The sequence below is a fragment of the Lipophrys pholis genome (assembly GCF_963383615.2).
Source record: "Lipophrys pholis genome assembly, chromosome: 20".
In the NCBI taxonomy this organism is placed as follows: domain Eukaryota; kingdom Metazoa; phylum Chordata; class Actinopteri; order Blenniiformes; family Blenniidae; genus Lipophrys; species Lipophrys pholis.
Genome location: NC_137648.1, coordinates 7,777,754 through 7,805,318, shown reverse-complemented (window position 1 = coordinate 7,805,318; position 27,565 = coordinate 7,777,754). Strand labels below are relative to the sequence as shown.

Below are 27,565 nucleotides of genomic sequence, written 5' to 3'. Positions count from 1 at the left end.
TGGCAGGTCGATTTAAGGATGCCCCTTTGAAGAGGGTTGTGAAATCCCACTCATGGCAGGTGGCATTATTGTTTAATGTTAAGAGGGATCCATGCGTGTTTGTCAGTTGGCTTGTTGGAAAAGAGTGCTATGGATTACATGAAAGGACATGTCATGCATCTGATGAGAAAATCCTCTTCTCACACAAACTAAGTTTGGCGTAACTGTAAGTCAACTGAACTCTGACTTCCCTCTCTTCTTGTCTCTTTTTCGCTCACCTCCTCTCTATCTCTCCTTCCATCTGTCTCTTGCTGTGTCTGCCTCCCTGGCCTCATGTCTCAGAGCAACTCTGTGGGTGTGCATACATTATGTGTAATCCTGCTGGGCAATGAGAATGATACGGAGAAAAAGAGAGCGGTGGAAATAAGCTGTTTCTTCATCTTCCTCCTCCAGTAAATTACTATTCATTGTGTCCCTTTCTTTCTTGCTCTCTTCCGTACTGTTGTGCTGCTTCAGCCGCAACCGTGGCGCCCCGCATACAGAAATGAGCAGAGGGGGAGGGAGAAAGAGACAGATGAGTAAGATTGAGAATATGACCAACCGAGGCTGAGAGAATTGGGTGAAAGAGGGAAATCTGAGGAAGAGGAACTGAAACAGGAGAATTTGAGGCAGATATTAGAGTGATGGCAAATATTAGAGTGATGGCAGATATTACAGTGATGACACAGAGATGTATAGGAAATACTTGGCAGTAGGAGAGGGGGGAAAAAAAACAACAAAGTGAGTGATAGCAGCTTAAACTCAGCTTGCCATATCTGCTCTGGGAAGAAAAAACATAGACAACCTCATGATGGACACGGAGGTTATTTGCTGACAAGTGTAGAATCTGTTGAATGTTGAACAGGCGGTTGGTGTTTTGTTTGGTGTTTTCATTTGCCTATGTTGTGACGATACGCTCAATTACCACTCAATTACCTACTCAGATTGCAGCCGGAGAGGAGCGTCTTGCAGCAGGACATTGGAACCATTCATCCACGTTGTGTGAGCAAGATGCCATGCAAAATGCTGTGGTTTGCTGAATGTGCGAGCACCACGGACATATTGTCTTTGTTGAGTGTAGTGTCCCTGTCCATCCACCCATCTTCCATACTGCTTTATCTAACTTAGGGTTGCAGGTGGTTTCAACTGACTGTGAGCAAATGTCGAGTCTAAAATGGACAGGTTGACAGACTTGTCCATTGTCCATGTGTGCACATTTTATTCAACTTCACTGGGAGTCTAAAGATGTGTGTTAGTTTAATTGCAGCCTCCCTTTGCCCATCGGTAAGTGACATCACATGTGTTCACTGTATTAGCCCTGTGATGGACTGGCAACCTGTCAAGGATGTACTCTGGACCGACTCTAGTTCCCACTGCCAATCACTTGAAAATCACTGATTCGAGATGAATGGATAGATGAACCGAGCAAGGCTTTTTCCTGTCTTGATGCTTGGCAAACACACTTTTGGCTGGAATTGTATAGAACCTTTGATATTAAGTGCATACATCAATGTCCTGGATTTCTATGAATAGGAGTCCTTCCAGTCTTGTGCAAAAGTAGAACATCAACCAAAAGACTGCATATTTTCACCTCATCCTAACTAGATAAATCGTTCATGCAATATTTTTCTCAGATTGTTCAGGTTGTAAACTTAGACTTCATGCCCACTTTTTTTCTTTTACATTCAACAGAAAAGTTAGTTTTTATTGCTTAAGGGGATGATGCTTTTTTTTTTTTTTTTTTTTTTAACTATTGTTTTAAAGGTCTCCTACATCTGGCAGCAATAAAATCAACCAGTGTGGACATTCCTGCATACTGTGTGGCCTGTTGTGTGTATTACAGGTTAAGATAAAAGAGGTGTGTAAATCAGTACGGGCCTCTTTCATTGACTGAACCTCAGTATGAATGATAGAGTGGCCTCTTGACCTGTATTGATAAGTGATACAGCGCAGGCAGAGCAAGTCTCAATTTGTAATCAATACCTGTGTTAAGCATACAGTGGATGATCAATACGTGAGGAAATAGCCATACAGTGGGATGCATGCACTCTGCCCTTGGTGCTCCACACTGTTTTATTGCTCTATCTCTCTTCCATAGTGTGGTCCACTGACACCTTTCATTAGTTTTTACACAAAGTGTTCACCAACAACTAAAACTGCAAACAAACACAGCCTCCTGTGTGTCATTTCTTCCATATCCCTCCTTACAAAAAAATACAAATCCTTCTATGTTTTTATGTCTCATTCTTGTCCCTCCAGTGATCATACTGTATTGCACACATGAAAAAAAATCACGTTATCCTTTCTATTTCTCTGGCTCTTCGGGACACTCACACATTTATGGGAGCAGACTTGTCTTATCTTGAGCTTGAAAGGCGCAGCGGAGGGGGGCAGGTTAAACAGATACTTTTATTAGCAAATATAGCAACCCTTTCAGAGTTTGTTTTGCCACTTATAAATGCATGAATTCAAAGAGCACACAAAGTAAAAAGCTTTTCTATAAGTGTGCGCGAGTCCTGTGCGAGGCGAGAGGTGTTTGTAAAAGAGTAAGCGGCGGATTAAATGTGTTGGGACAGGGTGTTAGCGAAATGCGTGGGAGGGAGAGAACAAACACAAAAGACCTCCGTTTGGACATGTTCACTACTATTCCATTTTGGTTTCAGGTCGTTTGATGGATCAATATGTATTCGAAGTGGCATCAGGCAAAATAAATACATTTCTGAAAACACAGCCAGAGTGGGAATTAAAAATTCATACAACATTTTTAACACCTTTTATCAAATATACTTAGTAGAAGAGGTGATGCAATTGTCACAGACATTAAAACAAAGTTTTTGAATTGTTCATGGTACATGTGAGCCCTAATTCAAGTGTGATTTATACACATTTTCTCAAATGTGTAACTTTAAGAAAGCTTGTATATTTTACTTTCCATGCTGTCTTTAATATCTCTTATACGAATCATACACACACACACACACACACACACACACACACACACACACACACACACACACACCTAGAAGAAAAGGTACCATATACTCCTGCCTTCTCATAATGGGGCAGGGTTATAGGATTAGAAGTGAAAGGAAGGATCAAAGTGCTGTGATTCCGGGTGTGGAAAATCTGAACGCTGGTCATATGCATGATTTACCAAGCCTCAGCAAATCCTTAAATGGCCTGTCAGCCTGGCGCGACGTTTCTTTAGACAAACTATTTAAATTACTTTGAGAGGCTTTTTCAAAACCCACTCAGAGGATAAGTTGATTTTACAGATAAAGGCTAATATACGACACAGGGAAAATGTCCTTGTTTTGGAGCTCCACAATGCACTTAATCGGAAGGTTTCTATGCAAATTCAAGTCGAAGTGAGGAGGAGAAGTCCAAGTGCATTCGTACAAACTGTACATACAGGCATGTTAGTTCTTATGTTACAAAGTGTTGTTCATTGGGCCAGAGTTGTCAGTGAATTACATCATTGAGGTGGCGCACCAGTGTAAACCCCCCTTTTATGCCCTCATTGAATATTCATCACAGCTGAATGAATGAAGAATGCATGGGTTTATGAATAATACACCAGCTAAGAATGCACATACATTTGTATTTACGTGTTTTCTGTGTGCACATGCATAAAACTTGTTAACAAAAGTGTGTGTGCACAAGGCATAACATCGTTTTTTGGGTTTTTTATTAAGTTTTGTGGGCTTGTATTTGCATAGATTCCAGTGTGCTCTGTTCACACTGCTGCACTCACTTTTCCACATGAAAGCCCCTGTGCTAGTCCACTGGTGCTGACTGTTCCTCACCCCACCACAAAAGCATGTTGAACCACCAGTACCATATGTTCATGTTTCCTATTCAATCTCATTTTACTTTCAGTGTCTGCTTCTTGCCGAATCTGAAAGCAGACAAGAAGGTTTAACACACAACACTCACACCACACAAACATTATGTCTCGAAGGAACGGTGCTAAAGTTTTGGAACTTCACCTGAAGTTCTGTCTGATTCTCTTGAATTCACAATGTCATCACCTTCACTGGCCAAAGACAATCCCAGAACTGTCGGTGGATGTGGAACAAATATAGAACAAAAATGGGAATATTGTATGAAATGAATGTTTGAGAAATAAAATGGAGCATAGGTCTTTGTGAAAAAGTTGTGCTGTGACCGCAAAATGATTGAAAACTGTTTGCTTTGAGTTCCTAAAGGTCAGAAAAGGAAAAGACACAACAGAGAGCAATATGGGCTGAGCTGCGAAAATCCAAATGTAGCAGGAGACAATCCGAGGCGAGAAAGTGTGATTAAGGAAAAGGAGTCCAGGTGAACATTGCACCTTTGTAGATCCTGCATGCAAACTGAGAATAAGCATTCATTAAGAAGATAAGAGAAGATAACTTTAACTCGTGACAACACTTGTTTGTTATACATATTTCATTTTCTTCTGATGCTTTACTTTCAATTCATACGTGAGCTGTAGTTGCTGCCAGTGTTGAATGCAATTCAATGAGACAGAGAAAGAGGCAGACCACATTGGCCTTGTGGGTCTCATACCACTCTGCCAATCATTTACCATTTGACTGCAGTGATTTGAGCTTTCATTTGCATTGATTGATTTTCTCCACTCAAAGTTGGAAGCTGTCATGGGATTAGATTTTGCTGCCATTACATGAGCCCCCCCACTGTGTTATTGCTCTCCCATTATCCCTATTACCTTCATGTTGATTTACATGTGTGTGCCTGTGTATGTGCTCATGGCCATAAAGCAAATTCACTTACAGTACTTGGTACCGGACAGAGTCCCCACATGATCAAAGGTCCTTTGATCAAACCAAACCCTCAGATCAACCACTTACACTCTCAAGTGTGTGTTGTAAGCACAAAACACACACACACTCACACGCACGCACACAGTGGTACGAGCTATACTAGTTTTTCTTTCTATTTAACTATCCCCCATCAAGTCTGTATACACACACACAGACACACACACACAAAACCACTCATTTGTGCCCACAGCTATGCATACGTCCTGAACTTCAAACACCAGTGATTTGACGTTTCTTTCACAGCTCTACTGTTCATGACATGGCCTCTTTCCCCATGTGGGTATGTGTCTTCAGAAGTGAGAACCAACTTTTCTGGCTTCACACACTCCACACGCCTCCCATCCTCGTTCTCTCATTACTGGATCCCCCTCTGGACCGCCCGAGGATTTTTTCCACTGTACAACGCTGTGTGTATATGTAAACGTGCAGAATTGTGAATTCTGTGCGTCTGTGTGCACATGTAATTTGGTCACAGTGTCTATACGTGCACATCGACGTATTCAAGAGCATGTGTGGTATGACTGTGTGCAACCGTCCGTTCATGCTCTTAGAAGAAATTCTCCCGCTGTGCTGCTTCAGAAGGGCAAATGAAGCTTAGCTTTTCTAACTTAGTTGCTCACGCTGTTCATAATGAAGCCCTTTTACTGCATGAATGTCACTGCCTGATTTGGGGCCGGGTGAATTTGCTCGGATCATGACTGTGCATACGATGATGATGCGTATGGATCTGTCCTATCTTTTAGAATAGGCTTTGTGTGTATCTTCAATAAATGCCACACTAAAGGAAACATGAATGTCGATTTGATCCAAGAAGCAGCGAGAGATTTAAGCCGATACGGCCACAGATTTAGAACAAAATGATCAAAGTCTCAACAGAAGTCATATTATCAACAGATCAAAGCTTTTAATCATCTACAGCAGCATTGTGGACAGTAGTGGGACTTAATGTCATCTCAAATATGGGAAATCCCCATCTTATTTCAAACATTATCATTGGTGTTTTTTTTAATTCATTATTTATTTGCTGAAACTGGAATTATAAAACTCTGTATTGTCATGTTGCCTTTCTCAAGGTTAAACTTTGCTAAATAGCTGCTTTCTGTTGTGATATATTGTAGGTGTGTACAGTGTCTGTTTGTAACTTTAGTGTCTGACATATTGAGGTTTTGGGCGTTGCTGATACTTAGGAAAACGTTTTTTTTATAACTATAACATATAAAATAATAATAAAGGTTCTTAAAGCCTGACAAATTCAACTACTACTTCATATAATTTTATGTTTTTGATGTGTCCCCCAAAACTTTATTTTTTATTGTATTTAATTCACAAAGTAAAGGCTTAACAGTTATTTTAACAAACATACATTATATGTTATGCATATAAATTTGATATGCCATATTTGGGACATTCTTAATGTACTCATGTTAAAGTATTTTATTTGCAATTACTTGCATACCTTCAGTACATTTAAATTAATGATCAATAAGGCAATTAGGCTCTAGAATAGAATACCACCTGAAACGGGAGTCAGTGACATACAGTTGAAGACGTCACATCGAATCATTTGTGTACTGCAAAGGGTGCTTAGAATAGCACTCGAGACCTGGATTTTATTTGGTGTTTGTTTTTTTTTGTTTTTTTTCTTCATTGACATTTCAGGAATAAGGTCACTGGGGAAAAAGATGGGAGTAATCAGATTACTCACAGCATTGCAAACTGAGTTTTGAGGAGTTAAAGAGGTCTTACCAAGGTCATTATCGGTGTCCTCCAGACAACCCTTGTAACAGGCTCTGTCAAGTGGGAGGAGACCCCGGGGCAGACTGAGAACATACGTGTTTCAGCATGCCTGAAAGAACATGCTCATCCCCTCCCCCCCGGGCACGGCAGAGGAGGGATTGCAAGTTAGTCTTGAGTATTACTCAAGGATAACATGATATTTTTCCTCCATGAGAGAGGATGCACGTCTAGGAAACCTTTAAATTGTCTCTTGTTTCTGAAACAAATTGTGAGAGATGCAATCCCTAAATCTAAAGTGAGCAAATAGCTAAATACATAAAATATGCACATTTTGTTTGTGGTTTTTGTTCTTGTTTTTTTTTTTTTCAATGATTTCCCAAAAAGTTGTATATCAAGCAGTGGCGACAGGTGGTAAATCTCTTGGGTGGGGCTGTTCATTATTCTTCAATATCTGCCAGTGTTGACTTCATTTAAATATGGTGCGTTTATAAACCATATTACAACAGTCTTGCTTTTTTTGATTGAAAGGCCCCAGTGATGAAAATTATTGTACTTTTAAACAGCGAGTGAATAGAGAGCACCTATTAAGATTGGACTTTTATGAACGCACGTGTAAGCAAATACAAGCAGATGCTTAATTAGTCCCTTTTTACGGGCTGGTTTATTTGAAATGACAGTTCGCCTGAATTTAGGGAAAACTAAAGATTTATCAAGTATATTTCCACCCAACACATCAATCCATCTTTGAAAGCATTGTAGAATTGTACCTCAACTTGCAACATAAACTGTGCTTTTTTTTAAGCTCTTAGATTTTCAGTCATTGATAAATAGGAGAATATCTAAACATTTATAAACCATTAACAAACCTGTACACATTTGCAAGATTCTCCACTTTGATAGACAGAGATGTGAATCGAACCACCAACCTGAGAATGGAAAGGAAACCTGCTGCATTACTGTGGCTATGGTGACTTAGTTTGAAGGAACCTGAAGGCATTTATGTCGCCTAGGATTAGATCCCTTGATTCTGGTGTAACGAGCGGGAGTGGACCACTCGAACCCTGTAGGATTAATTTTGTAGAAGGTCAAGAAATGTTCTCACAATAGCCTAGAAATACATGCTGACTTGGGATCTATGTGGCACTCCCTCAAGCCCTATTGCCTCTTTCCTGATGTGTTAATTGTCCTTTTGAACATTTAATCAAAATGTCAGCTCACCAGCAGGGAGTGGCAAGAGTGACAAAACAGACAGTGACAGAGGAGCAAACCCTCTTCTGACCTTTCTAACTCCCATTTTTCCATTCACCCCCCACCCCCCCCACCTGTCTGCAATGAGTAGGCATAAAATAGACCCATGGTGTCTCTAAAGATTGGAAACCACTGGGACATCATGTGATCATCCATCGTTCCCTGACTTCCACCTGCTTGTTCTCATATTCTGTTAAGCACATCAGCATATCTTTGTTCAATTTTTACCCGAGCATACATTTTCTGTTTGGATGCTCTTTCTGTGCCTGTTTATAAACCTCCACCTTTATCACAGAATACCTGCCCAATGATCTCAGGCCTTCAGGTTAAATGACAGAGTCCCTTAACCTGCTATTACCATATAGGTCATTCAGGCATGTAGGAATAGAAAAGAGTGGGAATGTCTTTCATCTCAGCGAGTGCCGCTGGCGCCAGTTTGTCTTATTAATGCAGCAGAGGGGTCCCTATTAATACTAAGACTTTATTGATCCTACTAGACCCTCTGGCTGGAGATGAATGGCGCTCACATATTATCACAGCGTCAAAATGGGCCTTCACGCATCTGTGACATTTCCACCATAGACGGCTGTAATTTCCAGAGCGACACCGCCCATCCTTCGCTCTTTTATTTCTGCCCTCTTATCTATTTTCTCTCTTTTTCTCTCTCACTGTACTTCTTTCTTTCCACCCTTGCCCTTTACTGGGTTTCTGCTCTTGGCTACTTCCTGCTATCAGTCCCTGCTGTCTCTTTCTTCTGGTCTTTTTCTTTCCCCGCACCTTTTACCATTTTGTTCTTTTGCTGCATTTCATCATTTACAGTATTTTCAACCAGTCCTCCTTCCATTTGCGTCTCTCTTAATGGTGTTCATCCTCTTTTGCTCTTATGTTCAACCTAAATGTTCTCTGTGTTTGTTACTCTGTGTTTCTTCAGCTCATGTTTTTCCATCTGAGCTATTTTATCTGAGCTTGGTCCCAGCTATGGCCCCAGCCTCTCTTGGTCTATTTCATTTATCTCAGTCCACTGTCCGCTGTCTTTCTCACGCTCTCTTTCTTTGTATTTCCCTCAGCAGCTCTACTTTGTTTAGCACCCAACAGACAAGGCTGCTGACAAAGGTGAGCGAGAGCATATTTAAAATGTCACTGGCAAAGTGACAAAAGGTCATATGGAAAGTAAGAGACTCCCAGCACAGTTTGGACTGACTGCTAAGCAGGAATTTGAATCTGTTTATGTGTGTGTGCGAATGTGCATATGTGTGTTTTCAGGGGGTTTTACAAGCACACATGCATAAGCATGTCTGTATCTACCCAGGAGTGTGTGTATCTTTCTGTGTTTCTGTATGAGAGAAAAAAAAATATCATGTAGTCAGGCATCTTTGTATGTCTGTGGGTAACTATGTCTGTGCATTTGTGCATGCTGCCTGTTTGAGTCCACCCGCCTTTGTGTGTGGTTACACGGGAGGCATACTATATGTGTTTGTGTTGCCATGTTTATGCTGCTGGCATCCTTATACCTGAATGCTGCTCCCTGCCTGAGGTAAGGCCTTGAGCATCTTCCAGTCTGATGAGAGTGCGTCTAAAAAAAAAAGAAGAAAAAAAGCAGACACTACAGCAGCACCGAGAATGTAAGACTGTGCATTAACCTAAAAAGTTGTTAGTTTAAATCTTGCGGGCTGCGGAATGGATCCCTGATGAGCCAGTCAACAGGGAGGGAACCAAATCTCTGATGTCTGTTGGGATTCTTTGCAAACCCGATGGTTGCAGTGCAGGATTACTGGCAAGAACGAAGGAATGCTTCACAATGAGCAGATTGAATGAATTGAGCTAAATAAGCAAAAAATAATAATTAAATTAAAGAAGCATTTTACATATTGTTTTATTGTAATAACTTCTGAAATTGCTGACTATTAGACAGCACCAATTTTACAAGGCTCATATTTAGAAAAAAGATTTTGCTCGCAAAAAATAATCATCAGGAAAAAAATTGTTTTAATGAAATTGTAATGTGAAGATGATAAAAACACATAGACATAAACAGCCGTGGCACATATGCTTAAGAGTGCAACATATCCAGAATTCTTAGATTGTTTTACTCCATATGCTTGTATAAACAATCTATGGTCTCCAGTGTTCAAAGCCTCTTCCTTATATAGATCTCATGCTACTCCCACAGTGTGTTATCCTCTCTCCTCACCACATGTAACATTTTAAAACCCTCGAAAGGCTTATTAGTATCATCAAGTAACTGTAGCCAGTGTGAATGGCATGTTCTTCTTGTGGCTGCTGTTATGTAAAACTCATAATATCACTATAGGCTGAATATTAGGCCCCAAATATAAGGAGAGCTCAGATTCCCAGACCGGGTAACTGTGGGCAAACAACCTGGTTTGATTTGGACCAAAATTAAATGATAAACACTAACTTCAGAATTCTTCCCATGAGACATTGTTCTTCATTTGGGGTGGTTGCAGTTTAAAATGCCACGCACACAATGAAACTGTAGGTTAAGCTGTGAGCCTTTGGAAATATTGTCCTAATACTCTTCTATAAGCCAGCTGCTTTTGTATTGAAAAAAAGAAGTGAAAAGTGTAGATAGTCAGTTATGTGCTTTATTCTAAACTCAATTAATTCTTTCACTATTTGAATAATTGCATGTTTTTATCACTATCTAATTCGACAATTCCAGAGAGGACAGTGGCTGTTATATTTTCAGTCTTTTGTCTGAACTGGCTGCGAGCACTTGTCTGTATGTAGAAACAGCACTTCCATTGCCAATGCAAAAATGTTGCCTTGGCACCGAGCCAGCAGTTATTTTGCCTCTCACTTGGACTTAATATGCTATTGTTTTACTATTATGCCTTTTATAATTCAAGTCCAGAAACTCGTGAGAATTCTTAAATCCTTAAGGTAAATGGTTGTGAACAACATCCGTTCTCTAGTAGTTGAGATGTCTGACAGTAACCTTGTCCCAGAGAAAGCGATTTCTTTGGAGGACCTGAAGTGGCTCACAGAAGCAGATGTAGGTTTGTGATGATGTGCTCCATGGCACAATTGTACGTCTTTTTCATGTAAGTAGTTCCCCACTTTGTGTTGTTATTCATTGAATCTGATATAAATATATCTATTAGCTCAAATGGCAAATTTCTGTAAAAGGAATAAGCAGGTGAACAGAATGTCTTAGGGATTGCTTTTAACGAGTAACTTGAGATGAAATCCTGTTTGTATGAACATAGTAGGCATTCATACAGGATGAAAAGTTAAGGTCATTTTCATTAAAGTAAGCTTGACTTGACTCTGTGGCGTCAGCACAGTTCTAAATGAAAGCCTCACATGTAATTGAAATCCGACTTCTATAAACATTAAATTTTGACAGGAATCAAAACTGATTTTTGTTTGAATCGGACCATATGCATTACCTAAAGTCCTGCCTTTTTCATTATTTATCAACCTTGCTTGCTGTACCTTAGAAGCAACTTTTGCGTGCGGTAGCAGACAGTTGCTGTCTAGAGTGACTCATTTCACGTGGCTGTTGTTTTTCAAAAGCACTTTATATTGCACTTAAAGTTGCCATGCAGAGTTATTTTTTTTTCTTTCTCCCACACCAGCACTTGGTTTTCAGTCCGTGCTTCATTTGCAGTTTGAAGCATGGATTTTACTCAATCTCTTGCTGCGTGCATACGCAACCATCTGCCGACCTGCTACTCTCTCTGCCCCCGTGCATGCCTCCCTGTAGCTGCAGGCATCCTACCCCTTTCTTTGTGTCTCAGTATGAAGTGGCACAATAATCCATCTCTTGGGGAAAGGAACAGATCCATAATGCATGTGTGTGCAGTATGTGTGGCCACTGATGGTGAGTGCTTTCCATTGACTCACCTAGCTATGCACTAAGTGACACTCCCAGCCTGGTTCTCACCCTTGCCTCTAACCCTCTCACTGCTCTTATGTTTTCTTTTTTTTTTTCATACCTTTGCCAGGCATCCATTTCTTTCCCTATAGATGGATAGTGGCCATACAGACAGATGGCATAGATGGATAGAGGAGTGTGTAGATATGTTTGGGCAGAGATGGAAAAGAGAGAGATGTCAGCAGTGTGTCAGCGGTTCTGATGAGTTGATGGCAAAGCTGACACAGCATTGGGAATAAGTGGCTCGCCCTCTGCTTCTGTCTCTTTCACCATCCCTCTCCCCATCTATCCATACTGTCCATCCATTTCCTGTCAAAATCTGTTTCTCCGACCAAGGGCAGAGGAAGAGAGAGGGAGAGTTGGAGCCAGTGTTCGTTGCTGGATAGTATTCAAACATACACTTCACATGTACTTCAGAAATAACATATTTCCTTTTAATTTACAATAAAGACAGGAAAAGCTATTTGGGGGGAAAAAGTACTAAATCCTTGACCCAAAAGGATGACCAATCCATTCATCATCTTTCTCACTTAAATTAGATAGGCGGACTTAGTCGTAAGCCTTCTCCAAGTCCTCTGAACTCATGTAGAATGGATTATCAAATTCCCACCTCCCTTGATAATCTACAAGAGAGTGAAGAGCTGGTTTGTTGTTCCATGGCCAGGATGCAATCTGCAATCTTCCTCTTGTAACTGAGGTTCAACTATTGGCTGGAGTCTCTTCTTTAATACCCCTGCAGAGAAACTGCAGAAACTGACTCCGAAATGATTATTGTCAAATACGTCCTGTCACCGAGCTGTTTGCTTAATGCAAGAGAATGACCGTATTTATGATGCTTAGCGAGGGGATGTTGTTGCGGTAATTGGTCCCTTAGGAATAAGTGGACGTGTGTCCACCAGTTTGATTGTTTGACCTAGCGGTTACGAGTTTCAAGTCTTGTAGGTCAATAGCTGCTTGTTGATAGCCTGCTGCACAACAGAAGTGTCTTGGACACATTGTGGTTGTGATAGGTGCCCTGCCAGCAGCTGTCTTCCAGCACAGTTGATCTGTCCCTTCCTGTCTCAGATGGAGATTCTGCAACTTTTTCTCACTGGTTGTCCAGGTCAGGGGAAAAGCTGACCTTGTTTCTCCCAAGATTTGCCTCAATGACATAATCTTTGTCTGACTCCTCGGAGCCGGTGAATGTATGGTCAGCACAAATAATAGGGCACATCCAGAGGGACATAACAACTGAACCCACAGTGGACGAGTCCTGGTTTCAGTGCTGAAAAATACAGTCCAGGCTTGATTTGTGTAAATTATACTCAACTTGTTATGAGAATTATACCGTCTTTTGAGATCAAATGCCGTCAATGGTGTAGTACTAATAACACAAAACACTACATTATTCAGAGCATATGGAAATTTCCTCTTTGTTTTTCACAACTCAAAGATTTGATTTACATCTTTCATGAACATTAACATTAATTAAGCCAACATGATTGATTTTTACCATCTGTAACTGCAGCCTGAAAATCAGATGAGCACCAGAAGATATGAAATGGTTTGAAATTTTGATTCTTAGTTAATATTGATAGTTCTGATACGGTGAAGCAGCACATGCTGATTTTTTTTTCCTTGTGATCTCTCCCAAATTATTTTATCCCAGTAACTGAGGTCTTGACTCATAAGTCAGAGGTATAAGATTTTAATGAGCTCCAAATGTTGATTAGATGAGAATGCAGGGCTTTGGCATTTGTAATATGCTTTTGAACATGTATTAAGCCTTTCAAACTCTTAAATCACAGTTCACTGGTGGCCTAGAGTGATAGGGTGATGGGTTTTTTTTGTTTATTTTACTTATTCAACAGCATAGAGAGAAATGAGCTCACTAAAAATTCAATGAGGCCGCTACAGAATAAACATTGATTAGCTACAGATGAATCGATCACTGGTGATGTTTTAACTAAAATAGTTGATTATAAATGAGAAGCTGCTCACTCAACCTGCATGTTTTTAGCATCTCTTCTTTTGAATGAAATTAAAAAAAGAAACTCATTAGAGTGTGAGCTTTATGAATCTGGATGTATTATCTGACCAGGTACTCAAAATGAACCCGAACACACATAAACAGATTCAAAAATTCCAGTTTTTTAAGTGGCCGATGAAAGAAAAGAAATATACTTTATGTGTGACATGAACATTTCTGATGATTTGTGTGTTATGTGGTTGTGTATTTGCGATTGAAAGAGAGAAAAGTAGAAAATATTTCTTTTTCACAGATATTTGGGATATGTTTGAGAGCTCTGCCAGGTGGAAAATAGAGAATTATTTTACCAAGAGAAGTAAAGTTATTGCATTTGAGGGGGGATTATCATACATTCACTCACAACCAAAATAAATGGCCAACCAGCAACCAGCAGGCTCTCACCACTTCGTGGGGTCACTACAAAATGGATTCATCATTACCACATCAGCGAAACCCAAATCATTATCACGTTACATAGTGTTGTCCTGACTGACTTCTCGTAGGCCAGGTGCCGCCAGACAGAACATCCAATCATGTTGTTGTTTTGATGCAAACCTCACACAAAGCAGAATCACCTGCAAAGTGATGCCTTTCGGATTCACAAAAAAACAAAAACAAACAAACCAAAAAAAAAATGTGACACTCTGATAACAGCCACACTATTCATGAAATTAAGTTATTGAACATTTGGTTTATGCAAATGTGCCTCTGAACGATGCATTTTCTTGGCACTTACAGGCATTGAAGTAATCTTGTGGCTGCTCGTCTTTTTCAGTATCCCGCAGTCTTAGTTATGCACATGTGATACCTACAGGACATGTCTGAGTGATAAATCTGAAATGTTGGACATCTGTAATGTGCCTGGATTTCTAAAAAGGACATTTGTGTGGCATAAAGCTCAAGCACAATAAGGTCCTCATGAAATATTTAATCCAGTATTTCACTGAAATAAATGCAAAATAGGTCGAAAAATGCAAATTTGAATTATGCCGAGCCCGGTCATTAGTGGGCAGAGGAGAAATTTGATTATTGACCAGGTGCATGTAATCACAGGTTTTATGGTTACCAGGTTACTGCACTGCACATAAATGTCATCTGTGATTTTCTGCCAAAGCCTGATTTCTCCCAGCAGCCTCACTTTCTCAAGTGTTTGCCCTGTTCGTGTTGCTCGTCTACGAGTGAGGCAAGAGGGAGAAGGTTTCGGTAATGGAATGACGAGGTACGCTGAGAGCGGCTAATAAGTCCGTATTGTCGGGCATGCCACACAAACCGCATACGTGACAGTGTAGGTTGTGAGCTGAAGTTGCTATGTTTTCAGTTTACAGGATGACAAACCTGTATGTGTGTGAGCTTGTGGCTGCATACTGTACCTCTGCCTCTAAGTGGTGTCAGTGCAACTGGGCTGGTGACCAGGAAGCAATGCAGCTTAGTGGCTTCTAATAAGCACATTGCTATGGAAACACACCACCTATACAGCAGACCTGTAGAAATAAAGGTTTCAACAAAAATCCCAACAGTAGCCTTGCTTACATGGTCCCTTTTTTGTCAGTCCGATTGGATTCTTTCCCATTGCTGTGCAGGTTTATACGCACGGCTAATATCAATCAGAATAATCCCATGATGCTCTGCACTGTGACGTTTGTGACAAGCATACATGATCCAACACTTTTTTTTTCTAGAATAGCTGGGTTTTCACCTAATTGGGCTCGATTCAAACACATCTTGCAGGGAAAAAAAGAAAAAGTTGCATTGGCTTGGTTGACTAAAATGTTTTTACTCACAGAATATTCACTAAATTCCAAATTCCAGAAAATACTTTGACAAAATAGTTGTCTTACATGTCCAAAAAGTGAAACCTCTCATATGCTATGAACATTTATTTTGAAATTAGATGGTATCTGCTCTACTTGCCCATCAGTGATAGTCATTAGTCAACCATGTCCCATTCTGAAATAAATGTGTTGGCTCTTTGGTTGCATCATTGATGTTTCTACAGAACACATGTTTTGAACTGCAGTCCTGCAGGGTTGATGTTCTGCATGTTTTAGGTCTTTCCCAGTTGCAACACATCTTATTGCAACGAGGGGGTCTTTATTGGGCTTCTTTAGAAGCTCAGTGAAGACATGATCATTACATTGAGGTGTGTTGAAGCAGTGAAACATCTCAAACATGCAAGACACTCGCCCTTGAGGACCACAGTTGGACAGCTTTGCTATAGAGGTTGTGATGTAAGCTAGTTTTTTAGATTGTTCCTGTTTGGCAGAGGAAAACTGTCAGATAGCCATATGAAAAACAAACAAACAAAGAGAGCATCCTCCTTGTTCATAGCTTGATCATGAAAAAAGATTAATGGAAGATTTTCTGCATCATGTAGCAGTGTTGTCTACCGTTTGCACTGGCGGCTTTGCCACCATCATACTTTCAGCACAACACAGGGAATTACATTACAAAAATACTCACAAAATAACCAGATGGGACCTTTACATGTGATCCTAACTCTGATCAAACAGTAATTTCATTTGGATAGGGCCACCCTGATCCAAAACAGCTCTTTATAACTCACAATTTTAATCAGATAAGCATTTAATCTGATTACTTGGTGTCCATCTAGGCAAAGCCAATGAGAGCAAACTGCATCTTACTTTGTGATTTGACTCTGTGCTTGAATGGGACAACTACTACATGTATTTATGATACCAATGAATATGTCTTCTTTGTATGGAAAAACACTCAAATTCACCAACTGCCCCTACTGACTTTGCAATGCTATTTGTCAGGGGGTGCTGGTAGTGCGTGCTTATGCACTCAAAATCAGCAGCATGGCAAAAACAACCAACTACCTCCACTGTGCTCCACTGCCAGCTGCTTGGACCACTTTTGGCCCATGTTGTTCCAGCAGGCGAGTTATCCAGAGCTTAGTGTCTGATCTGAAGGCATGATTCATCCGTATGTTAATGAGCAGGTTAAGGAGGTGTGACCACTGGGGTGTATCCACAAGAATGCACCAGTGTTCTCGCCAACAATGTTTATTTATCTCCTTTATATGCAAACAGATGCATGTGTGGTTATCCAAGAAAATGACAAACAACAATTCTAACCTTTGAACAATGCCATGCACAGAAAACAAAATGTATAATTCAACACACTGCCATTTGTACTGTAACATTTTTCACGCTGACATCAGCAATTTCAAACCAAATATATGAAAACTACTGAAAAGATGTCCAACTGGACACGAGATATGAAACAATAGTATTTTAGCTTTTTCTGACAAATAGGAATCGGAAACTTCTGCACTTTTGTTTTTGCTTTTTCCTTTCGTCTACCAGCAAGCACACCAAAAGGGAGTTTTGGTGCTGACATCACTACTGGAGGTATTGACTGCAGTTCTCCATGTCCCAGTCAGTATTGAAGAGGCACAACACATTAACAAAGTCCATCACACAAGAACAAAAAGTGCCTTTTCTCTTCATAACCATTTCTCACCTTAGCTTAACAACCAATCTTTCCAATAAGGCCAGTCCCAACTGTTTTAATGACCCAGTTGAAACGACATTGATGAAAAAAAGAAAAACGGTACGTAGAACTTGAAATGAGTATTGTTCATTTTTCCATTTTATTTTACGGAGAAATAAAGAAGTTAACAAAACTGACAAGCTAGAAAAAAGACAGAAGGAAAAATCATAATTGATCCCTGTGGGAGGTTTTTTTCTTTCTGTCTCTATTTAACCCAGCGCATTCGTAGTTAGCCTGAACTACACATACCAGCAGTGGGCTGTCATGGGGCAGCAGTGGGGAGCTACTTGGACTCAGGAGTCTTGCTCAGGGACTCACAGTGATTACTTGTTGGCAGCAGGAAGTGAACCTGCAAACTTCCAAACATAAGCTTTCTTCTATAACCTCTAAGCTGCCACCGTCTCCTCCAGTACTCAATAGCATCAGTGATTTGGTTGTCTCCTAAGTCTGATGATATTTAAGAGAATTACTTTTTCAAGAAAGAGGTTGGTCTTTGAAAGGATATTGAGAACAGTGGTCAAGCACCTGTAGTTGGGGTTACCAGCTTTGCACATCTAGAGACAAAAATTTTTGCCAATTCTTTGCTAAATATACTACCGTAAGTTCGGTCAGATTGCATGGAAAACGTCCATAAACAGCAATTTTCAAGTTGTCCCACCTGAGCTGTGGATCTCTGCAGCTCCTCCAGAGTCAGTATGGCCCGTGGGCTGCTTCTCTCAATGCTCTCTCTGTCCGGCCTTGTCAGTTTAGGTGGACGTCCATCCCTTGGCAGATTTGTAGTTGTGCCATACTCCTTCCATTCTCAGATGGTAGATTGTGCGGTGCGCCGTGAGATTTTCAAAACATGGAGTTTTTTTTTTTTGTTGATGACTTAACCCTGCTTTAAACTTCTCTACATCTTTATCCAAGACTTGTCTGATGTATTCCTTGGTCTTCAACACGCTGTTTGCTCACAAATGAACATCTGAAGCCTTCACAGAACAGCTGCAATTATACTGAGATCAGACTGCACACAGGTGGACACTATTTACTGTTTCAGTGACTTGGTTACACTGGATTCTATTTAGGTGGCTCAGAGTCGAGGGGTATGAATATTTTTGTTTGCCACACTTTCAGTTTTTTATAAAAAAGAAAAATTGAAAACCATTTTAACTTTTTACTTTCACTTCACAATCATATGGCACATTGTTGGTCTATTACATAAAATACATTGACATCTGTGGTTGTGATTCGATAGAATGTGGAAAAGTTCAAGGAGTATTCGTGGAAATTGGTCTAAAAAAGTGCAGTCATCTCACATTCAGGGTTTGCTATTTAGCTGTTGGAGTTATAAAGAGCTCAGAAACGAGAAGACAATTGCTGGTGTTGGAAGTGATCATAGACACCTGACTGAGCCACTCAAGTGTCATGTTCAAGCAATTACCGGTGACTCGGCGGTCATACCAGGGGGCATGGCAGGCCAGCTGCAGGTGCTGGATCTTGTTCTTAAGTCATTCGAAGGCTTTAAACTGCTGCATCTCGATTGCACTGGATGGCAAAGATAAGGCCTGCAAAACAATTTCCCAATTATGAGCCTTCCAGCAAGGGAAAGTCTTATAATCAGGGTAGTCTTTTGTTCAGTTCTATACGATATGGTATGCACATATACGTATTTAAATTGATTTTGTGACAGTCAAATGTATTTGTCAGTACAATTGCCTATCAAGCAGCGCTGGGTTGTTGTTTGAGGAACAACAATTTTCAACAATTTAAATTTTTTTCCACTTCAATAGCTGTTTATATCACTTGCACCAGATGGGGGGGGGGGGGGGGGGGGGGGGTGTCTCACCTCACTTGTTCAGGAGATGATTGTGTTTAATATGCACAGATAAACTAACAGGGTTTCACAAAATTACCGCACATTTAAATCCATTCGGGTTAAATCTCGGTTGACCTTGTGTCTGAGTCTTGAAGTAATTTCCTTGTTGTGCTTTCAACTTGACATCATACATCAAATTAGCAATTGTTTCCTCGGCAGACTCCCAACTGTCATCCTCAGGTGGGAGGTTGAGATTCAACACTTTAAAATAATTATTTCAGTCCTTTGTATGATAAATCAAATGAAGTGCAGTCATGAGGGCTTCAGGGAAAACAAATGTGATGATAAACTAAATTGACGCTATTTGTGTCAAAGTACTCAGATGTTGGGAAGATTAATGTGAGAGGAGAAACTGAAGACTTACAGAATTACAGTAATTAAGTGTTAAAGTAATGAGTTATGGAGAAAGATTTTGATGTAGATTGGTTCCTATCAAAGTCACTGTTGGTGTTTGTGACATTTTATTCTTAAAAATGTTCTGTTCTCATCTTTTGCATGCTCCCTGCTGGCGAAACCCCCCACTGTGATTTCCAGGTAAGTGTGTCGGGGTGTGTGTGTGCGTGTGTGCACTTGTCTTGTATTTTTTTGTCTCTTTGGCCACAGTTGCACTTTCTGGATACTTTTCCCAATACAGGAAACTCTAAAAAGCCTTATAACTTTTTGCACTGACAAACAACTACCGATTTGCAATACTGACTTGATTACAAATAGACAAATCCACTTCTATTGGCACCTAACACTGATTACGTCAATACATTTATGTCTCAGAGGCTGAAGTTAAGCACTGAATTCCATTTTGTTTTCTTAAATTTTATATTACTTTCACCTTAGACCTACTGCCAGAGTGTGCTAATAATTTTCTATTCTCTGTGTATATTGATCCTGGGGCGTCCCTTAAAAGTGTTAAAAAAAAAAAAAAAAAAAAAGGAGGAAATGAATTGAACTCTTTATATCGGATGGAGAGAAAGGAACTGAACGTTTGTTCCGTTTTGTGTAGTAGCCTTTTTTCTCTCTGTGATAATGCGTGGGTGTGTGGCAGCTGGTTATAGTGTTGAAAGCCTTTGTGGTTATTTTTCTGATGCCTCTCTATTTCCTTTCATGTATTTTTCATTCAGGTTAATTTGCTGCACAGTTACCGAGGTTGTACCGGTGCAACTGTGTTTGATACGAGGACTGAATAGCATAAATTCTATGATGTTTGTTAATAATTCTGAGTTCTACGTGTCAAGTGCAATAGACAATGGTGTGTGTGTGTGTGTGTGTCAGTATTTTATGCTGTAGAATTAGAATAATATTGCATGAAGACATGATTTGCCAGAAAAGAATCTTTAGAATATACTTCTCATAAAAAGGATCACTTCTGCACGAAGAATAAACCAAGACCATTACCACTCATTTCTACAAATTTACAACCCGCAGTTGCCTAAATTGATCACACAAAGTCAATATGTTTACAAACAAACCAAAATTTGTAGCCGTCAAACTGTTTATGTTTCGCTAACTGACGTCCTCTCCGGAAACCTGCCATGTGGCTTTCTGGGAAATCAAAGATGGCGTTGAGGCGGTGAAAATATCAACATTTGACCGAATCTGCCCAAGAAGAGCAATATTTTCTCAAAGGAAGAGTATTCAAGCCACAAGAACAGTCTTAAATGTTAATGAAACTGAACGTTTTCCAGTGTGAATCGAGATCTTGCGAGATCGAGTCTACAAATCGGATCTTGTGACACCAATACCACAATTTCTAGGAACTGGAGTTGTTTTTTGTTTAGTTTTAAATTGGTGAATGAATGGAGAATAGATGGAGGAATGGTTAAAAGACAGTGAAGCAGATGGCCTTTAAAAAAAAATTATTTATTTTTGTGCGTAAGTGTGTTATGATTATTTTGTGCTTGTCACATCTGTGCATGTTATTACTGCACCTGCAAACACTTCTGTGCATTTCTGGAGATGATTTTGGAAGCTTCTTCTTGTTGGATGTGAATAACTGTGTACATGGAAAGTTTTCAGAGTATTGGGAGAATGTACCCGTGAGTCCTCACATGTGTCCCGGCCTTGATTTAACTTTTGAAAGTCATTAATCATATTCAAAACCATGTCCGAACTTATGTCCAGCATGTACCATGAAACACCTTGAGCTTGTCGCGATCAAATACTGCTTAATACTATTATATATTTATGACCACCTTGTCGGGACGTTCCGGGCGTCGGCTTGTCAGCAACTCATTAGTGAGAACACGGGGAAGTGGAGCAGCTTGATGGCGAATCCTGTCACCTTCCCCACCCTTACTCCACCCTCCACTTTAATGAGCCACATTTGCAAGGCGTGAGACGAAAAGGTTCGTAGTCTGTCCACATCAACATGACAGCCATTAGGAGGCACCAACAGCTGGTGGAAGGTGGAATCGGAGATGAGGAGGTGAGCGAGGGAATGACAGACTTAAACAGTGAAGGAGGGGGAGGAGAGAAGAAGGGTGAGAGAAATAGCTGGCAGCAAGAGCAAGAGATGGTGAGAGAGATGAGAAATACAGCTTGTAATGGTCATCCTGCTCCTTGGGCCGTACTTGTCTTTAAGTAGACACATCACCTTGTTGGCGAATAAACGACAAAAGTAGGAAGTTAAAAAAAAAAAAAAAAAAAGAGGCGCGAGGTGGGGAAAAGGTCTAACAAGGTCATAAAAGTAATGCAGAAGACCACTGGAGCATACATTCAGATCACATGATACAAGGACATCAACTTTGACACATGATAATGTTGCAGCAGTCCTCATTAGTTTTGTCATTGAAAAGTCTGCTAAAGGCTGTTGATATCATTAGCAGTTTGTCGGGTTTGAAGACACCCACACATGAATTGCAGGCAGGGAAAATAAGAGCTAAAGTTAAAATCACAGTGCAAGAGAAAGATTGGGGGCTTGAGAGTGTCTGTAAATCCCAACGGCCTGTTTCTTTACCTCAGTTAAGCAATATGAGTCAAGGAGAGGAAAGAGATCTGAAACAGCTCTTCATCGGTGAAACAAAGATTCATCAAGGAGATAAGATGATCTTTTATTTTATTAGCAAGATTAACTGTGATATAAGCCTTCCCTTCAGATAAAACACGAATACTTGATTATACTTGAGTCTCAAAACCTCAAGATGCTATAAATTTACTTTGGAACTTACTGGGAATGTTAAGCAATATGGCAAAGGCAACAATACATAGGTGACTTATTTTCCTTGAAGTTGCTCATCTGCGTTGCTCAGTGACACGGCCACTGGAGGTATATGCAGGTACGTTAAAGTCACTGAAATAAATGTCTTTTTTTTTTTTTTTTCTAAACAAAGACTGTGATATAGTGCTATTTGTTTCTTTTACTTATCTTCCTATAACCTATGGAGTTCTAGTCCATTACTGTCAAGGATATTCTCTGTTTTCTGCTTGAAAACATTCAACCAAGCTAATGTGTCTCTGTGGAGGATTTTCATCTTACAGCAGTAGAGGGTTTGGTTTGTGAGAAAGTATTAAGAAGACAGATTAGGTCTCTGGAATTAACTCTTTTGATTTATTAATGCCCGAATCTTTCATTTGCCTCCAATATCTCCTTTAGTTCTATCATACTGTATTCTTTATTAACCGGTCTGTTTTTTTAAAAGGCTTACAAAAGCAGCAGAGGTCAGCTAAAGAACAACCTGTAATAAATTTAATTGCTCTATCCTGAAACAAGTCATTATACATCTGTCATTGTAGTTGCATTTTCACTTCATTGTTTTGGTAGTACAATTATAGTAGATCAATAAAGCAGGGTGATTTTATTCCTACTTACTCACAGGGACAAGATAGAAAACAAATTAACTGATAAGATTACCTTTAATGGTGATATGTCACATTTTGTGCAGTCTGTCAAACTTTAAATCCCTTTAATGATATTCATAGAAACATATTTTGTGACAGCAGATCAGAAAAAAAACTTAAAAATGAAATGAGCACCCAATTGTGGATGTGGAGTTCTTTCTCCACTCAACATGGGCGCCTTATTGTACCTTATATAGCTGATGTGATCTACCACTAGACTTACCTGAATGTTTCAGTGTGTGAAGCACTGTGGTGCTCTGCCAGGCGCACCTTACCCACCTACTAAGTGATTGGCTCCGATCACTTCAACACTGTTTATCAGCTTACAGATGACTTTTTGTAAGTTGTATTTTCAATGTTTGGGCTCAGGGAGGAGTGAAAAGCAAGTCCAAATAAAAATGCCTCTGGTTATAGAAATGAAAGTCTCCAGTGATTTTGTGTAAGTTCTTTGACTTCAGCCTTTTCCTCTGGTAAAAATGAAGCGCAGATATTTATACACTTTAAAGAGAAAGGGATTGCCTGGGAGGAAGCGAGCAAGATTCCTTCACTTGTTGCAACACACTGAGCAAATCTGCAGCTTAGTCATGAGATAGAAGACTGTTTCTTATTTGCAGAGTCAAGAGGGAGACTAATCCAAAGCAGTAAGTTGTGAGAGCAACAGACAGATGTGACAATACTTGGTAAATGTCTGATGGTACACAGCATGTACGAGCCATTACATGGTGTGCAGCTGAATTGTGTGTTAAGAATTAAGCAGTTTTTTTTAAAAGAAATATGTGCATAACTTTGTAGCCTGTATGGTAACGAGATCAGCTTGCTCGTGTGTGTAAATGAACATTTTTCTAGACAATCTACTGCCACAATTCAGCTGCCTGGGCTTCACACAAGAACTAATGGAGTTAGATCACTGATGGCACACCCATATAACTTTCAGCGAAGTATAAATTTATATCCGTCAAGGCTGGCTCTCAGGTCCAGAAGGCTCATTAAAACAAAAAAAATTGTGTTCATTATTGAGAGTAGCTGTAAATAATGAAATCCAGTCTTCAGTGTTTTGGAGGGGAAATTAAGACATGCTGCATAAATATTTAAATGTAAACTGTTATATTTAATTTCCCACAAAAAAAATCAAACAGTATACATCTTGTGCATGTGTCTGTCTTGACTGTAAACGCATGCATTCACACACTGTATCCAGATTCAGGTTATGGCATCAAACTGATGTATTAGTTTCATTAAATCCTCCCCAATTCGTTGTGTTGCTCCTCTTGCTTTCTGCACACTTTTGCCTTCAAGTAAAGTTTAAAAATGGTCTCACTTCTCTTCTTATCTTTGCACTTGTTAGCCCTTGAAGCCTTTTCATGGGAGGAGGAGTGTGCTGATCTTTACAGCTCAAATTTTAACGGAAAACAACACTCTTTCTACATGAAAGACTAGTGGCTTCTTTTTTTTTTTTTTTTCCTTTTTAGAGCTGTGAACAAACCTATTGAAAATATCCATTGGACATGGGCCAGCGCAACATTTTATTTAGTCTCATTGTAAGGCTGGCAGACTTTTCTGAACAGCTTCACAGTGAAATAGTCTTTTCAACAAGCACATTTATTTTCCAGCAGACATTTTGACTCGTGACAGCAGGCAAAGTACAGTTGAAATTAATAGTACCACGATGACTTATGCTTTTTTTTTTTTTATTCCCAGCACATTACAATGTTATAGCACAGCATCTACAATGAGTATGTGGGGGGTGGCATGAGATCACTTGAATAGAACGCAGCCATCGTTATTAATCATACCGTAATAATTAATTACACTTTCCCCTCTGTGACACATACAAAATCTACCATTAAAAGGTTTGTACAGTTTAAATCACGAGCAGCAGCTTGCAAGGTACAAGAGTGACTGAAATTCACCAGGTGGTGAACCAGGCCTCCATCATACCTCTGTGCAAAGCACAGTGCATGGATCTTCCAATTTAACACCAACACTGGTGTCATTTAGCCTCATTTGTCAAGAGTAAAGAAATAGTAAATAAACTTATCTGCATCCAATAAAGCAAAACTGTGGCTCATTGATGTCTTCGGCCCCATTTACATGACAATGTCTTCAAGTGAAATCGTATAATTTCCGTTGCTTTTTGAGTGCTTGGAGCCACTGACAAGGCAACTTCTCGAAAATGGCTCCCCAGGCGGAACCTTTCAAAAACACTCTGACTCTGTCTCCGAGTAAACATTGAAAACACAACCTTCTGGAAAGGCTTGTGCTCTGTCTCTATGTAAATGAAGGAAACGCTCCAACTGTGCATGTGTGCCATGGCAACAGTTAATAGTTCTTCTGCACATGCGCAAGTACAGTAGATGGACAGTAACAACAATGGTGGCCTTCAGAGTGTCCTTACTCCCAGTTCATATTGTACTGTAACTTGGTAGTTTTGCAGTTGAGTCACCTGTAATAACAATCCAGCTTGATCGTCTGTCTATACGAATGTCTGTGTACTTGCCATTGCTAATATTTGTAATGGATTTTTTATCTCCACCTGTGTGTAGTTTCCCTACAAAAGCAAACAACGGCACCCGCAAGTGGCCAGACATGTTCACTACATTGTTTTCAGTGTTGTTTTTAAATGCGAAACATTTGTGAAATGAAGCCCCAAGCCCAAAGTGGACCCAGATTGGGGATGTGGTCTGAGGCAGGAGTACTAACTACAACACCAATGTGAAGGCCTATCTTACATCCATGCCTCTTCGTTTTGTGGCATTTTGTAATGGTGTTTGAATCTATGCTCCCTAAACAGGTGGCATGCAGCTCATCCTCACTCTACTTGTTCCACGTAAGGTTTTGTTAAAATATTATCAGGCAGTGAAGTTATGTTTTTGCTTGTGACAAATCAAGGCAGCACCTCATATGCATGAAACAGCAATAAGTAATGAATTACTTATCTCCAACATGACAGGAGCCTGGTTGTGTTCTTCCCTGGAGCCCACCACAGTTAGTGTCTAAAAAAAGACTCCTCCTTTGTCCTCAATCTGCCTCATTAAAGCATTTTGAACTCTTTTAGGACATATTAGCCTCGAGAGTCAACCAATCACTCCAAATGAACTTTCCATTGGAAAATGACCTCTATTATGGTGATTTATTGGAATATTTCAAAATTAGTTCTTTGGCTGCATCCTGGATGTAGAAAGTTTAGTCAAAATCCTTTTGTTAGTTTAGCAGCTTAGACTTCAAAGCTTCAGATGTTTGTGTCCCACTCCTTAAACACAGGACTGTTAACCGCACAAACTAAACACACAGCTTAATTTTGAATCAACACTTATTATATGAAAAAATTCCTCACTCGATTTAGTTTACGTAAGCTCACATTTTATTACGCAGCTAAATTACACTATATTGCCAAAGGTATTTGCTCAGCTATTGAATTTGGGCATTCCAATCACTTCCATGACCACATATGTGTAAAATCAAGCACTGGGGCATGCAGACTATTTCTAAAAACATTTGTGAAATAATGGGTCGCTCTCAGAAGCTCTGTGGATTCCATAATGATACAGTGATAGGATGCCACCTGTGCAATAAGTCCAGCCGTGAAATGTCTTTGCTGCTTCACATTCCACAATCAACTGTTAGTCGTACTATAACAAAGTGAAAGAGGTTGGGAACAACAGCATCTTAGCACTAAGCGGTAGGCCTAAAAAAGAAAATCACAGAGCGGGTACAGTGGATGTTGATGCGCAGAGTGTGCAGAGGTTGCAAATGTCCTGCAGAGTCAATATCTCCACGCTTCATGTGATCTTCAGATTAGCTCAGGAACAGTGCGTAGAGAGCTTCATGGAGGGTTTCCACAGCTGAGCAGCTGCATCCAAGTAGCAGCATGTCACCAAGCTTAATGTAAAGCTTTTGATGCAGTGGTATAAAGCACACCGACACTCGACTCGAGAACAGTGGAAACCTGTTCTGTGGAGTGACCAATCACACTATCTGGCAATCTCATGGAAGCGTTTGGGTTTACCAGGAGAACTGTACTTGTCTGACTCCATTGTTTCCAAGTGTAAAGTTTGGAGGAGGGAGGATTACCGTGTGGGCTTGTTTTATTGGAGTTGGGCCTGGCCCCTTGCTTTCAGTATAAGGAATTCTCAACACATTTTGGACAATTTCCTGCTCTCAAATTTGTGGGAACAGTTTAGAGATGGCAACTTCCTGTTCCAACATGGCTGCAGCAGTACACAAGCCAAGGTCCATAAAGACAAAGATGAGCCAGTTTGGTGTTGAAGAATTTGACTAGTCTGCACACTAGTCCTGACTGATGAATTAAAGCAGAGACTATGAGCCAGGACATCTCGTCCCACATCAGTGTTTGACCTCACAAATGCTCTTCTGGAAGAATGCTCCAAAATGTTCATAAACACACTCGTGGAAAGCCTTTCTAGAAGAAAAGGGTTGACTCACATCATGTCGCTGAAGTTGATATGCGTGGGAAGGCAGGTAATGGTTCCAATGTGATTTGGTTTTAGTTCAATGGTAGCATGAGTCACAACACTTCATCATTGTACCCAATAATTCACTCTTTCCAAACCAAGTTACAACACAGTATTTGAGGATATGCTGTGCGATCCTCAAACTATATT

The 27,565-nt window shown here is 40.0% G+C and overlaps 1 protein-coding gene across 1 annotated transcript in view; it reads left to right on the top strand.

Moving 5' to 3' along the window:
• The window catches only part of cntnap2a (contactin associated protein 2a), a 327,533-nt gene that overhangs the window by 61,427 nt on the left and 238,541 nt on the right, over positions 1-27,565 (top strand). The gene's annotated exons all lie outside the window — the stretch shown is intronic.